General features: G+C 38.6%; 1 long non-coding RNA gene across 2 annotated transcripts in view; it reads left to right on the forward strand.

Moving 5' to 3' along the window:
- LOC111750058 (uncharacterized) overlaps positions 1 to 12,754 on the forward strand; it is a 26,799-nt gene extending 14,045 nt beyond the window's left edge. The window contains exons 3-4 of one of the 2 annotated variants that reach the window (XR_010317772.1): positions 947 to 1,004; positions 8,354 to 12,754. This is a non-coding gene — a long non-coding RNA (uncharacterized LOC111750058). The remainder of the gene's footprint in view (positions 1 to 946; positions 1,005 to 8,353) is intronic. The other variant, XR_010317773.1, reaches the window with a different exon arrangement.
- The last annotated feature ends 280 nt before the right edge of the window (positions 12,755 to 13,034 follow it).

Below are 13,034 nucleotides of genomic sequence, written 5' to 3' on the forward strand. Positions count from 1 at the left end.
TTGTACATGTATCTTTGGGGATATTCCAGTACGCTAGATTTCAAGAAGTTGAATTACTGGGTCAAAGGAAATGCACATCTAAAATGTTAAGTCCTACCAATTTGCCATCCACAAACCTGTATACTTCCACCAACAGTATATGGGCTTACTCTAAACATGGGATGATATAAATCTTTTACATTTTTGCCGTTCTAATAGAGAGAGGCCTACCAAGTTGGGAGCAGTGGGAGCAGACTACCCCATAGGGAGGAGTATTCTATCACTGACTTTTTTTTTTAGAATTGCCAGAGCATGAAGACATTTGATTACTTTTAAAAAATTCTCTAAAGACGATATACTCCCTTATTGCCTAACTCCTCCCCTCTGACCATTCCACTACCTATCCTCCTTTGGTATATGTGATGGTTAAGATTGTATGTAACTTGGCTGAGCCATGATTCTCAGTGTTTTGGCAGTTGTATAATGTTGTGATCACTTCCCTTTTGAGATGTGATACATGATCACCCCCATGATGGGATCTGCTGTGAGTCAGTACTGGTAGGGGCAGGGCCTGTGGGGGCAGGGCCCCAGCCTTTATCTCTCCACCCTCTTCTGCCTAGCTCTTTCTTCTCTGCTTGCCAGGGCTTTTGCTTGTTCTGGATCCTGCAGCTGGCTCCTGTTTGTATGACCTCCGATTCTTGGGACTTGAGCTAGCAGCTTACCTGTGGTCTTGCTTGCTGATCTTGGCATTCCACGATCTTCACAGCCTGTGAGCAACAGCCCTGCTCTCTGGCCTGCTGATCTTGTTGGGTTCGCCGGCCCTGTGGCTACGTAAAATCAGGAGAAGCCTCTTCCCCGACACATGGACTTGGGACATTACAGCCTCTACAACCACGTGAACCATTTCCTTGATATTAATCTCTCTCTATATATATATTTATATGCTTTACTGGTTTTGCTTTTCTAGAGAACTCAGCCTAAGACAGTACACCTCTGCTAACTAACTACTACACCTCTGCTAATAGGTAAGAATTCATGTTGCTTTAATTTGCTTTTCTCTGATTAATAGATTGAACATCTGCTTACTTGTTTATTGGCTATTCGTATTTCTCAGTGAATTGCCCATTCATAGCCTTGACCTAGTTTTCCTTTTGGTTATTTTCTTATTGTTTTATAGGAACTCTGTTTACTGTGAATAATATCCTTTTGTTACACATGTTGCAAATATTTCCTTTTTGTGTGTCACTCATCTTTTAACTTTATGGGATATTTTGTTATAGGGAAGTTATGTTGTTGGTGTTTGGGGGAGGTTATGAATGAGTTTTTATTTCATTTAAATTAATTTTAGAATTAAAAATACTAGGACCACATTTCAAAAGCTATCACGACTCCAAGCAGGAAATCCACTGTGCTTACCTGAGCAGGGAGCAATGCCCAGGATCGAACAAAGAATGGAAAGAGTTCTGGGGTGCCCATCTTCCATTCCTACTATTCCATCCCACCCTATTACCTCAGGATCTTCCTGAGAGGAAGGATGGGAATAAGTAAAGCAGGCCTCTGTACGAAGGCGTTTAATGTTTATGTAATATAAGCAATCCATCATTTCTTTGACGTCTTCTCAGTTTTGTGTCAGTCTAAGGAAGTTTCTTCCTACCCAAAGTTTACAGAGGGATTTTTCTAAATTTTTTCTAAAGAGTTTTATGGTTTTGTTTTTTACATTACTACTGATAATTTATGAATAGCCAGCGATCCCTCTACTGTTTATTAAAAACAAACCAGTCTTCTCCCACTGATGTGAAATGCCACTTTTAGCATGTATGAAATCCCATGTATGTGGGCCGGGCCTGGGTTATTTTCTGGACTCCATACCAAGCCATTGATCTAGTTGTCTTTTCCTGATCAGTATCACTCTGCCCTATTAACTATATTATAGCTCTTTTTAGTATCTTATAGGGCAAGTCTTATTTTGTTAACAGCTATTTTTTAAAGCTTTCTTGACTATTTTCAAACATTTACTCTTCTCAATAAACTAGAGAATCAACTTTTAAGTAAAAAACTTTCATTAGGATTTTGATGAAAATTGCATTTAATTTACAGATTAATTTGGAGAGAATTGACTTTTATTTTTTTTTTTAACAGTCTGAAGGCTTCTTATCTAGGCATGAATCTAATTTCACAGATCTTTGTATGTCCTTCAGTAAAACATAGTTTTTAAATGGATTTTCAACATTTTTTATTAATTTAGTTTCTAGAGATTTTATAGTTGTGATTATTATGAATGGGATATTTTTCCATTACATTTTCAAACTACTTCTTGCTGATATATAGTAAAGCTATTATTTTTGTATATTCCTTCTGTATTTAATACCTTTTTTTTTACTAATACACATTGTTTACTCAACCTCTCCCCCACTTTGGGGTATTAAGTTGTTCCCAGATTTTGGCCACTTTGTCATAAGTACGATTGCTATAAACATCATTAATCAGAAAAAACTTTCCCTTCAATTTTTTTCCCCACACTAAGGGCGGGGGGGGGGGGGACAGATTAAAGAATATATGTAACCTTTGTAGCTCTTATTATATAAGGTCACAGTGAGTTGGAACTGACTCAGTGGCAACAGGTTTTTCTGTGTAATCTCCTGAAGGGCTAAACCCCTTTCCAATTCTACCTGTAATGATATCGTACATCAGTAGCAACAATGACAAAGATAATGATGACAATGATAAGGAGACATTTATTGTGAGCAGGGCATTGGACTATGGGCTTTCCATGTGTCTTAGTTATCTAGTGCTGTGATAACAGAAATACCACAAATGGGTGCTTTAACAAACAGAAATTAATTTTCTCACAGTTTAGGAGGCTAGAAGTCCAAATTCAAGATGCTGGCTCTAGGGCAAGGCTTTCTTTCTCTGTCAGCTCTGGAGGAAGGTCCTTGTGTCTATGAGCTTCTGTTCTTGAGCAATCTTCATGTGGCTTGGCCTCTGTCTTCCACCATCTCTGCTTCTTTCCTTCCTTGCTTAATCTCTTTTATATCTCAAAAGAGATTGACTCAAAACACATCCTACACTAATCCTGCCTCATTAACATAACAAAGACAACTCACGCCCAAATGGGATTATAACCACAGACATAAAAAAAAATAGAGGTTAGTATTTACAACACGTATTTTTAGAGGGCACAATTCAATCTGTGTGTATCTCATTTAATCCTCACAATGAGTCTATAAGATGCTGTTACCATCTCATCTGTACAGTTAGGGAAACTGAGCCACAGAGACGCCAAGTGAATTACCCATGATCTCACAGCCAGTAAGAGGTAGAATCTATCTGGCTTGTCGTGTTCCAGGGTCAAGGCCTTTTCCTTAGGTCTTCTCCAATACTCATTTTTTTCCATTTATATATATATTTTTTAATTTTTATTGTGCTTTAAGTGAAAGTTTATAAATCAAGTCGGACTCTGATACAAAAATTTATAAACACCTTGCTATATACTCCCAATTACTCTCCCCCTAATGAGACAGCACTTCATTTATATTTTGAAACTTTAAAAGGTATATGAGACCTTAAAGTTGTCCATTTTGAATTTCTTAACTAATAAATAGACCATTTGATAACATGCTTGTTAAATTGCTTTTCCATCTCCTTTGGCCACTTATCCAATAATCTGGTGATGTTAACTGTATATTCGTGACAACTCTCTGTATATATTGAGTAGAAAGTTTTTAAGGATTCTATTTTTCCCCACACCTTTACAAATACTCTTAGGTTCTCCTGCCTATTAATCCTTCCTTTTCTTTATTTTAATTTCTACCTTCTGTAAATTCTCTTTATCTGCAAATTCTATTGCCAGCATGTATAATAGGATATCAAGTAGTTGTGCTTACGTGGAATACCCATATCTCATTAATGCAGTAGCAGTAGTAGTAAAAAATAATCATTTCAGCTTTCAAATACTAAGTGCTTAACACGTATTAGGGTATGTGCTGGGGACACTATATACATAATTTTATTTAATTCTTACTAAAATTCAGTGTGATATTATCCTCATTTTGGAGATGAAGGAAGTGGCTTAGAGAGATTTAGCAACTTGCCCCAGGACACACAGTTAACAAAAACAAAACCTGTTATACTCCACAGCTCATGCTCTTGACTACTACACTGTCTGGCCCTCTATTACGTGTGAAGTTGACTCTTTCTTTGAGAAAATAACATTAAATGCATGTTAAGAAAGAGAACTTATACAAAGTTTCTTAAAAATTTTAATAAGGACGAGACTTTAAAGTTTTACCAAATGTTTTCATAGTATTTATAAAGAGTTTTGCCATCTCCCTTTAAAAAAGATCCTTGCCTACACATCCTAGCTTCTTCCTCTTGGAGTTTTTGGGCATCACCACCCTGGCCTCCAGGGGGCACTGCTTCCCCTTTAATAGCTTGGCTCAAGCATTTAACTCATAGTTCCGGGAGCACCAAAGAAACCAGGGAAAATATTTAAACAAAACTTTACAAAAGGCTCCAGACTAACAGAAGTCAAAAGAGCACAGAGGGTGTATACAGCTGGATAATTTGGTTCACTGAACGCAGTGTAGGCATTTTCAGCTTTTGATACTGAAAGGATTCCTCCTTACCTCATTTCCCTTTGTTTGCACAAAGCAGATACCACTTTGTCCTATATAGCATAGTGTCCTCAACCACTACGGTTGTTGTCCCACCTAAAGTCTTCCTTCCAAATTCTAGTTTCTGGTTTCAGTGTCTGCCTGTCTCCTAGAAAATGCACATGAACCCCATCAGCCTCTTCTGGGACTATGGCACAGCCTACCCCTAGGGTTGTAGCTTTACCCTATTGTTGAAAACCAACTCGGTGCCGCTGAGTCCATTCCGACTACTAGGACCCTATAGGATAGAGTAGACTGCCCCACAGGGTTTCCAAGGAGTGGATGGTGGATTCCAACTGCCGACCTTTTGGTTAGCAGCCAAGCCCTTAACCACTGTGCAACTAGGGCTCCACCCTGTTGTTAGAAGATGATTATTTATGGGTCTGTCATGTCCCACATGTCTTGCTCAGTATGCCAACAATGCAAGGCCCTGATCTCTTATATTACTTGTCAATTATTGGTAACAAATTACCCCAGAATTTAGAGGCTTAAAACAACAAAGATTTATTATCCAATAGTTTCCGTTGGTCAGGAATCTGGGTACAGCTTAGCTTGGTGCCTCTGACTTGGGGTCTCTCACAAGGCTACAGTCAAGGTGTAAGTTGGTACCCTGTCATCTTGAGACTTGACTTGGGGAGGATTCACTTCGAAACTTACTCATGTGGCTATTGGAAGGCTCAGGTCCTTGCTTATTGTTCCTTGCCATGCTGGTGTCTCTATAGGGCAGCTCACAGAGTGGCAGCCGGCTTCCCTCATAGCAAGTGAGTGAGAGGACTTGAGAGGGCACCCTAGACAGAAGCCACAGCCTTTTTATAACCTCATCTCAGAAGTGAAGTCTCTTCACTTCTTCTGTATTCAGTTAGTTAGAAGTGAGTCAATAAGTCCATTCCAGAGTCAACAGGAGGGAATTACACAAAAGAGTGAACACTAGCAGGCAAAGATCATTAACGGTCATCTTTAGAGATTTTCTACCACACACCTCTTTACTCAAGCTATTTCTGTGGTTGTGTTTGCAGTGAGCAATCCTGAAGGATGAAGGAATGTCTCCTTCTGAGATAAAGCTTGCTAGTAAAGCAGTGGATTCTCCAAACTCAGTGTTCCTCAGCTGCAGTGCAAACCTATCTTGCCTGGGCCCCTTCTTATCACCCCTGTGAAACTTTAGGAGAAGGGAAACCGATGCAAACATGCTGTGCTCATGCTTCTTGCTGTGCTGTATTATTTTTCTCTGACCCAGCTGTCTCGTGTCTTCAGCCAGCGTCCATGAAACAGTAATAGGCCAGCTTGTTGGCTTGGAAGTAGGATTAAATTAAATTCCAGTCCTGACAACTTGACTCAACAGGAAAACCTCACGAGGATTGTCTATAGCCCTGTCAGACTAGCATACACACAAGAGATTCATGTACATCTTTATTAGACACAGCAAACACTTACGTGCCAAGCATTATTCTTAAAGTTTATAGATATAAACTCATTTAATTCATGAAGTAGGTACTATTTTTTAAATTTCCATTTCATAAATGAAGGAAAAGAAACACAAAATATTTCGTAACTTGCTGCAAGTCACACAGCTCATAAGTGTCAGAGCCCTGTTGTTCAGACACAAACAACCTGGCTGCAGAGTCTACTGTCTTACCCACTACATCATACTGAGGGTTGGGAGGGAGTGGTGGAGAGAGGAGATAGAGGGAGATGGGGAAATAGAGAGTTAATTCATCAAAACATTTGTTGAGGTCATCAATTTAAGGCTAACATTCCTAACACAGTAATGTTATGGCTCATTATTTCACTGTATATTTCAAAGGAGCCCTGATGGGGCAAAAGGTTAAGAGCTCAGCTGCTAATGGAAAGACTGGTGGTTTGAACCCACCCAGAAGCTCTGTGGGAGAAAGACCTGATCGTCTGCTTCCGTGAAGATTGTAGCCAAGAAAACCCTGCGAGCAGTTCTATTCTGTCTTACGGGGTTGCTATGAGTCGAAAACAACTCGACACAGGGCCAGATTAAGGCATGTGAGGGCCTTAAACACTGATAATCTGTGGTGCCCCCTCCTCAGTTTACTCACACATTTGAATGGGATATGTGAGTTATGTATGTATATATATACACGTATATATATACACATATATTTGTATATGTGTGTGCATATGTCCTAGCTATCCGTAATGTAACTTCTTTTTAAATGTGTCTATAATAGTGATTGAACACTAAGCGACATATGCCATTTTAGCTGAATGAGATGAACTGGATTATAAAATTTTTAGTGAATATGGGCTTGTTTTAGGCATCTAGTGCTGCTATAACAGAAATACCACAAGTGGATGGCTTTAACAAAGAGCAGTTTACTTCCTCACAGCCAAGTAGGCTAAAAGTCCAAATTCAGGGCGTTAGCTCCAGGGCAAGGCTTTCTTTTTCTCTCACCGTTGGACCTCTCATCAATATTCCCCCGGACTAGGAGCTTCTCCACGCAGGGATCTTGGGTCCAGAGGACCCGCTATGCTCCTGGCACTGCTTTCGTGGTGGTATGAGGTCCCCAACTCTCTGATCGCTTCCCTTTCCTTTTTCTCTCTTGAGAGATAACAGGTGGTGCAGGCCACACCCCAGGGAAACTCCATTTACATTGGATCAAGGATGTGACCTGGATAAGGGTGGTGTTACAATTCCACCCTAATCCTCCTTAACATAAAATTACAATCACAAAATGGAGGACAATCACAGACTACTGCGAATCATGGCCTAATGAAGTTGATACACTCATTTCTTGGGGGACGTAATTCAATCCATGACAGGGTACTAAGATTTTTACTATATACCACATTTTCTACAAAAGAACATTCCAAATATTCTACAACAAAGAAAATGAGTCAATAATCTTAGTTGTTTCAGCAATTAATGTAAAATTCTGTTGATCTCCCACAACAAAAAATTGACTTTCACCAATTTTGTTTTAAATAGCTCATACTTCAGTTTTGATGCGTGCTTTGTGATAAGTGCTATAAGTATAAATGAACAAATGTGAAGCTTTCATGAAAGAAAATTTAATGATCAGAAAATAAATATTACAACAAATTACTATATTTTATTTTTAGATAGATCTTTCATCTCTGTCTTAGTTATCTAGTGCTGCTATAACAGAAATACCACAAGTGGATGGCTTTAACAAAGAGACATTTATTTTTTCACAGTCTAGTAGTCTGGAAGTCCAAATTCAGGGTGTCAGCTCCAGGAGAAGGCTTTCTCCCTCTGTGGGCTCTGGAGGAAGGTCCTTGTCCTTAACCTTCCCCCGGTCTATGAGCTTCTTCGCACGGGACCCCTGGATCCAAAGGATGCGCTCTGCTCCCGTTGCTGCTTTCTTGGTGGTGTGAGGTCTCCCACTCTCTGCTCATTTCCCTTTCCTTTTATCTCTTGTAAGATTAAAAGGTGGTGCAGGCCATACCCCAGGGAAACTTCCTTTACATTGGATCGGGGATATGACCTGAGTGAAGGTGTTACATCCCACCCTAATCCTCTTTAACATAATCTAATCTTACCTCATTAACCACAGCAGAGATTAGGATTTATAACACATAGGAAAATTATATCAATCAGAAAATGGAGGACAACCACACAACACTGGGAACCATGGCCTAACAAAGTTGACACATAATTTTTGGGGAACACAATTTAACCTGTGACAATATCTAACATATTATAATTAAAAACATCCCTTTCTGGTCTTAAAACCTAGCAAGCGGCCATCTAAGATACATCAACTGGTCTCAACTCGCCTGGAGCAAAGGAGAATGAAGAACACCAAAGACACAAGGAAAATATGAGCCCAAGGGAAAGAAAGGGCTACATAATCCAGAGACTCCATCAGCCTGGGACTGGAAGAACTAGATGGTGCCTGGCTACCACCAGTGACTGCCCTGATAGGGAACACATCAGAGAATCCCTGATGGAGCAGGAGAAAAGCAGGATGCAGACCTCAAATTCTAGTAAAAAAGAACAGACTTAATGGTCTGATTGAGACTGCAGGGACCCCAGAGGTCATGGCCGCCATACTCTCTGTTAGCCCAAAACTATAACCATTCCCAAAGCCAACTCTTCAGACAAAGATTAAAGTGGACTATATACTTTTTATAAGATATAAAATGATACTGGTGAGGAGTGTGCTTTTTAACTCAAGTAGACACATGAGATTATGTGGGCGGCTCCTGTCTGGAGGCGAGATGAGAAGGCAGAGGGGTACAGGAGCTGGTTGAACGGACATAGGAAATACAGGTTGGAGAGGAGTGTGTGGTCACATTGTAGGGAGAGCAACTAGGGTCATACAACAATGTGTATATAAGCTTTTGTATAAGGAACTGACTTGAATTGTACACTTTCACTTAAAGCACAATAAAAGAAAAGAAGCGACATTCCTTACTATTCTTTGTTCTCACAAATTTTCAATTATTTCATCAAAATTAGGCTGCTGAACAATATCGATTTCCATACATAACAAGGAAAATGAATCAAGTCTTTCCTGAATCGTTGTGTGCTGAGGGTTTTGAGTCTCTTTAGGGATGAAAATGAGTGCTTTGTTGTGCAGTTTGTGATTATTAAAGTTAGGAATATGTGTAAGGCAATTTCAAAGTTGGGAAATACACTATGTATTTTATCTCCTATTATGAAGTAGTACATACCTACATGAGTAAAATTTGTCTTTCCTGAATCTGTAAACTGAGGTCTCATGTAAGACTGAAATTATTGCACTTCTCCATTAAGATTTGTGTTTAAGTCATTAGGACAGGCCTGCACCAGTTTCTTGGATGCCTTCATGTATTCTTCATCAGGTATATCCACATTGCTTAAGAAGGCAAATCTATTTGAAAGAACTTCATACACTTTCGCCCTCCTTTCCATACAAGGTTCAGGTGTATCAATGATGGTGTAGTATGTGGTTACATGAAACTGATCTTCTGGAGCCCTTCTGTCATTTACTTGTTTCTTTCTAATGCTTCTGCAATGGTGAACTACTTGCTAGTCAGTATTTGGCAGTATTTCTTTTGTTCTGTTTTCAAAATCTTCTCTTAATTATGTAAATACCCTGTTAATGGCTGGTAGGGATCCATACATGTCTTTAAATTTACTTCTGAATCTTGGAGAGCTTGACTTGTCTGATGAAAATGCTGCGATATATCATTCCACATGACCAACACAAATACATGCTGCAGTGTTTGCATTTTATTGGTGATGTTTTCAGCTTTTCTTTTGGTATCTCCTTTTTATGTCTGGTCTTCAGCAATATTTTCTAAATACCTAAAATCTGAGTGAATGATTTCAGATTGCACTCATTGCTATAGCATGCGCTTCCTAACGTGTTACAAAGACATTTTAATACTCTGTCATTGCCTAAATATATTTTAAGAACTGCCCATTGGTGAGTAAAGGTGGCAAAAAATGTGTAGAGTAACTGAACAGTAGAAAAAAAAATCAGCTGTTTCCGGACAACAATCTACTGTGCCACATCCCGTAAGATTAAGTGAATGCGCAGCACACGATATGAAAACAGCATATTCATTACATTATAAAGTTTTCAGTTGCATGCCTTTATAACACCCTGACATACTGGCAACGTTGTCATAGGACTGCCCTCTGGACTTAGAAAAAGCCAAGTTGCAAACTTCACATAAATAGTGAAGTACTTGGTTCGCAATTTCTTCACTGGTATGACTTTTTAAACAAGTAAATGTGGTAAATTGCGCGACATGTTTTTTATCCGTTGGAGACATGTATCTTAAAACAGTACTTAGCTTATCTGATTGAGAAAGATCAGGAGTGGAATCTGCAAACTGAAATATTGAGCTATACTTTTCTCACCAAAAATAATTGATTGAACTTTATCACTTATTAAGTTTATTAATTCTTCACACATTGTTTCAGACATATATGATGAGTTGTACTTTCATGTGTTACCATTTTTAGAGACATGACCTGCTAAAGTTGATAAAACTGAGCAAAAAGTTCAAGTAAACTCTAAAAATTTCCATTTTATGAGAACTTAAACACTTCATTTCTTCCTTGAAAAGATAAGTCCACATTCAGCCATTGTTATAATGACAGCAACAGTGCGTTGCAAACAGCTTTCCATTACTGACATTCTTCATTAATTTGTTTTCAGTTCATGAGTTAAGCCAAAACCATGTCTTTGGTTTAAATATGACACCATACAATCTTTGTGAATTGAACTGTTTTCATGTTTATCAATCATATTTGAGTTGCACCAATCGCTAAATCCATCCATAGCAAATTGAGAATTAAATGATTTAGGACTGAATAGTTTGCAAACAAAACAATACACAGAGCCATCTGATGGAGAATACAGTAACTACTCCCTCTTATAATTTTCACCATTAGCTTTGCAATGTAGAAATATATTCCGGCTACAGAACCTTGTTTGTTTACCACCCAGAAGTTTTTGACACAAATTTTCAAATGGTCCACTGTGATGTTAAAAATCATTTGGCCCTCTTTTGTTCCAATAATTTACATCATTAGAAGAAAAATTATTCCACAAAGTAGGATCTGTATTTCTGTTATTTATGGGGTCTGCAGATGCAACAATGTCAGATTCCAAAATAGTTTCACTTTCTACATCATCAGTAATTTTTTTACTATAGCAAGGAATGGATGGAGAATTTGCAACAAATTCTCTTGTATTCGTATTGCAAATATTTAAGCACAAGCAGTACTAGTACAAAGATTTGCACCCATTAAACTTAAGCATGCAATACAAGAAGTCTTTTCTGCTTCCTTATGTTTTTAAAAGGAAGTTAATTTTTGAATTGTCTTTAAAGCCTGTTGTGGTCCAGTCGACTCCGACCCATAGCGACCCTATAGGACAGAGTAGAACTGCCCCATAGAGTTTCCAAGGAGCGCCTGATGGATTTGAACTGCCAGCTTTTTGGTTAGCCCCCATAGCTCTCAACCACTACGCTACCAGGAACGTGGTGGACCCACAAATTATTTTCTCCTCATCTTCTGTGAGTTTTTGTTTTTGCACTCCACTTAGTTGTTGTCATTTCATTTTACCTACATACAAAATTATGCCACTTTTAAAATTTGGTTCTACTGTAGCAAATAAATTTGAGTAATTGAACATAAATAAATTTATTAAAAAAGTAAAATTTATAAAATAAAATTTACTTTTGCATTTGGACATCAACACAAAACTTTGTATTTGAAAGCTAGTAAGTAAAAAAATTTGATTTGGAATGTGTAATTTTGTTTTTCAGGTCTGAGACAGTCAAGAGAAATAGTACTTACAAGGCAGTTGGAAATAACTTCATTCATTTGTCATACAAACACAAGGACCAACTTTACTGGTCATATTTATAAATGCTTTGATTTGACATGCTACATTTGGCTTGTTAGGATTTCATTTTTTAAATTTTGCAACTATATTCAGATTACATATATAAAATGCTTTGAAAATTACACTGTACTTGAAGTTCAAAGTATTACGAATAGGTAGCTGTGTGTAGTGAGTTTTTGTTAAACTCACTCTATGCCTGTTCAAGTCCCCTATGCCCTCGGCCTCTTCTTTCTACCCATCACCTCCTCCTTTCCTCAGTAGTGTAAATGGCAGGATCCCCACTTGAGCGCTATTCCTCTGCCCCATCGTCCTCCTTCGAACCTTCCCAATCCAGGTTTGATCCAGCTGTCCACCTCCTCCATGGCTGCATCTGGGCTACAGAGCTTTGCCAGAGAAAAAGCGTACAATGGTGAGGACTGTTTCTACTCTACGACTTGCAGTCTCCTCCCTCAGCTCACCCCTCAGTGTTTCCTCCAATTACTTCTGTATTTCTCAAATCAGAGCTTTATATTTCAAATATGTATGAATAAGTTTTAACTGTAATTTTCTCTTTTAATGTTGTACCATTTGAATAAATAACCACAATAAAAATATTTTTTAAAAAGTCTTATACTGTTTCTTCCTAGTTTATAGGTGTAATGGTATGCCTTAATTTTTTTTAATTAACTTCTATTAAGCTTCAAGTGAACGTTTACAAATCCAATCCGTCTGTCACATATAAGTTTACATACATCTTACTCCGTACTCCGACTTGCTCTCCCCCTCTTGAATCAGCCCTTTCAGTCTCTCCTTTCGTGACAATTTTGCCAGCTTCCCTCTCTCTCTATCCTCCCATCCCCCCTCCAGACAAGAGATGCCAACACAATCTCAAGTGTCCACCTGATATAATTAGCTCACTATTCATCAGCATCTCTCTCCCACCCACTGACCAGTCCCTTTAATGTCTGATGAGTTGTCTTCGGGGATGGTTCCTGTCCTGTGCCAACAGAAGTTCTGGGGACCATGGCCGCCGGGATTCCTCTAGTCTCAGTCAGACCATTAAGTCTGGTCTTTTTATGAGAATTTGGGG

Source organism: Loxodonta africana, chromosome 14 (genome assembly GCF_030014295.1).
Source record: "Loxodonta africana isolate mLoxAfr1 chromosome 14, mLoxAfr1.hap2, whole genome shotgun sequence".
Taxonomy (NCBI): Eukaryota; Metazoa; Chordata; class Mammalia; order Proboscidea; family Elephantidae; genus Loxodonta; species Loxodonta africana.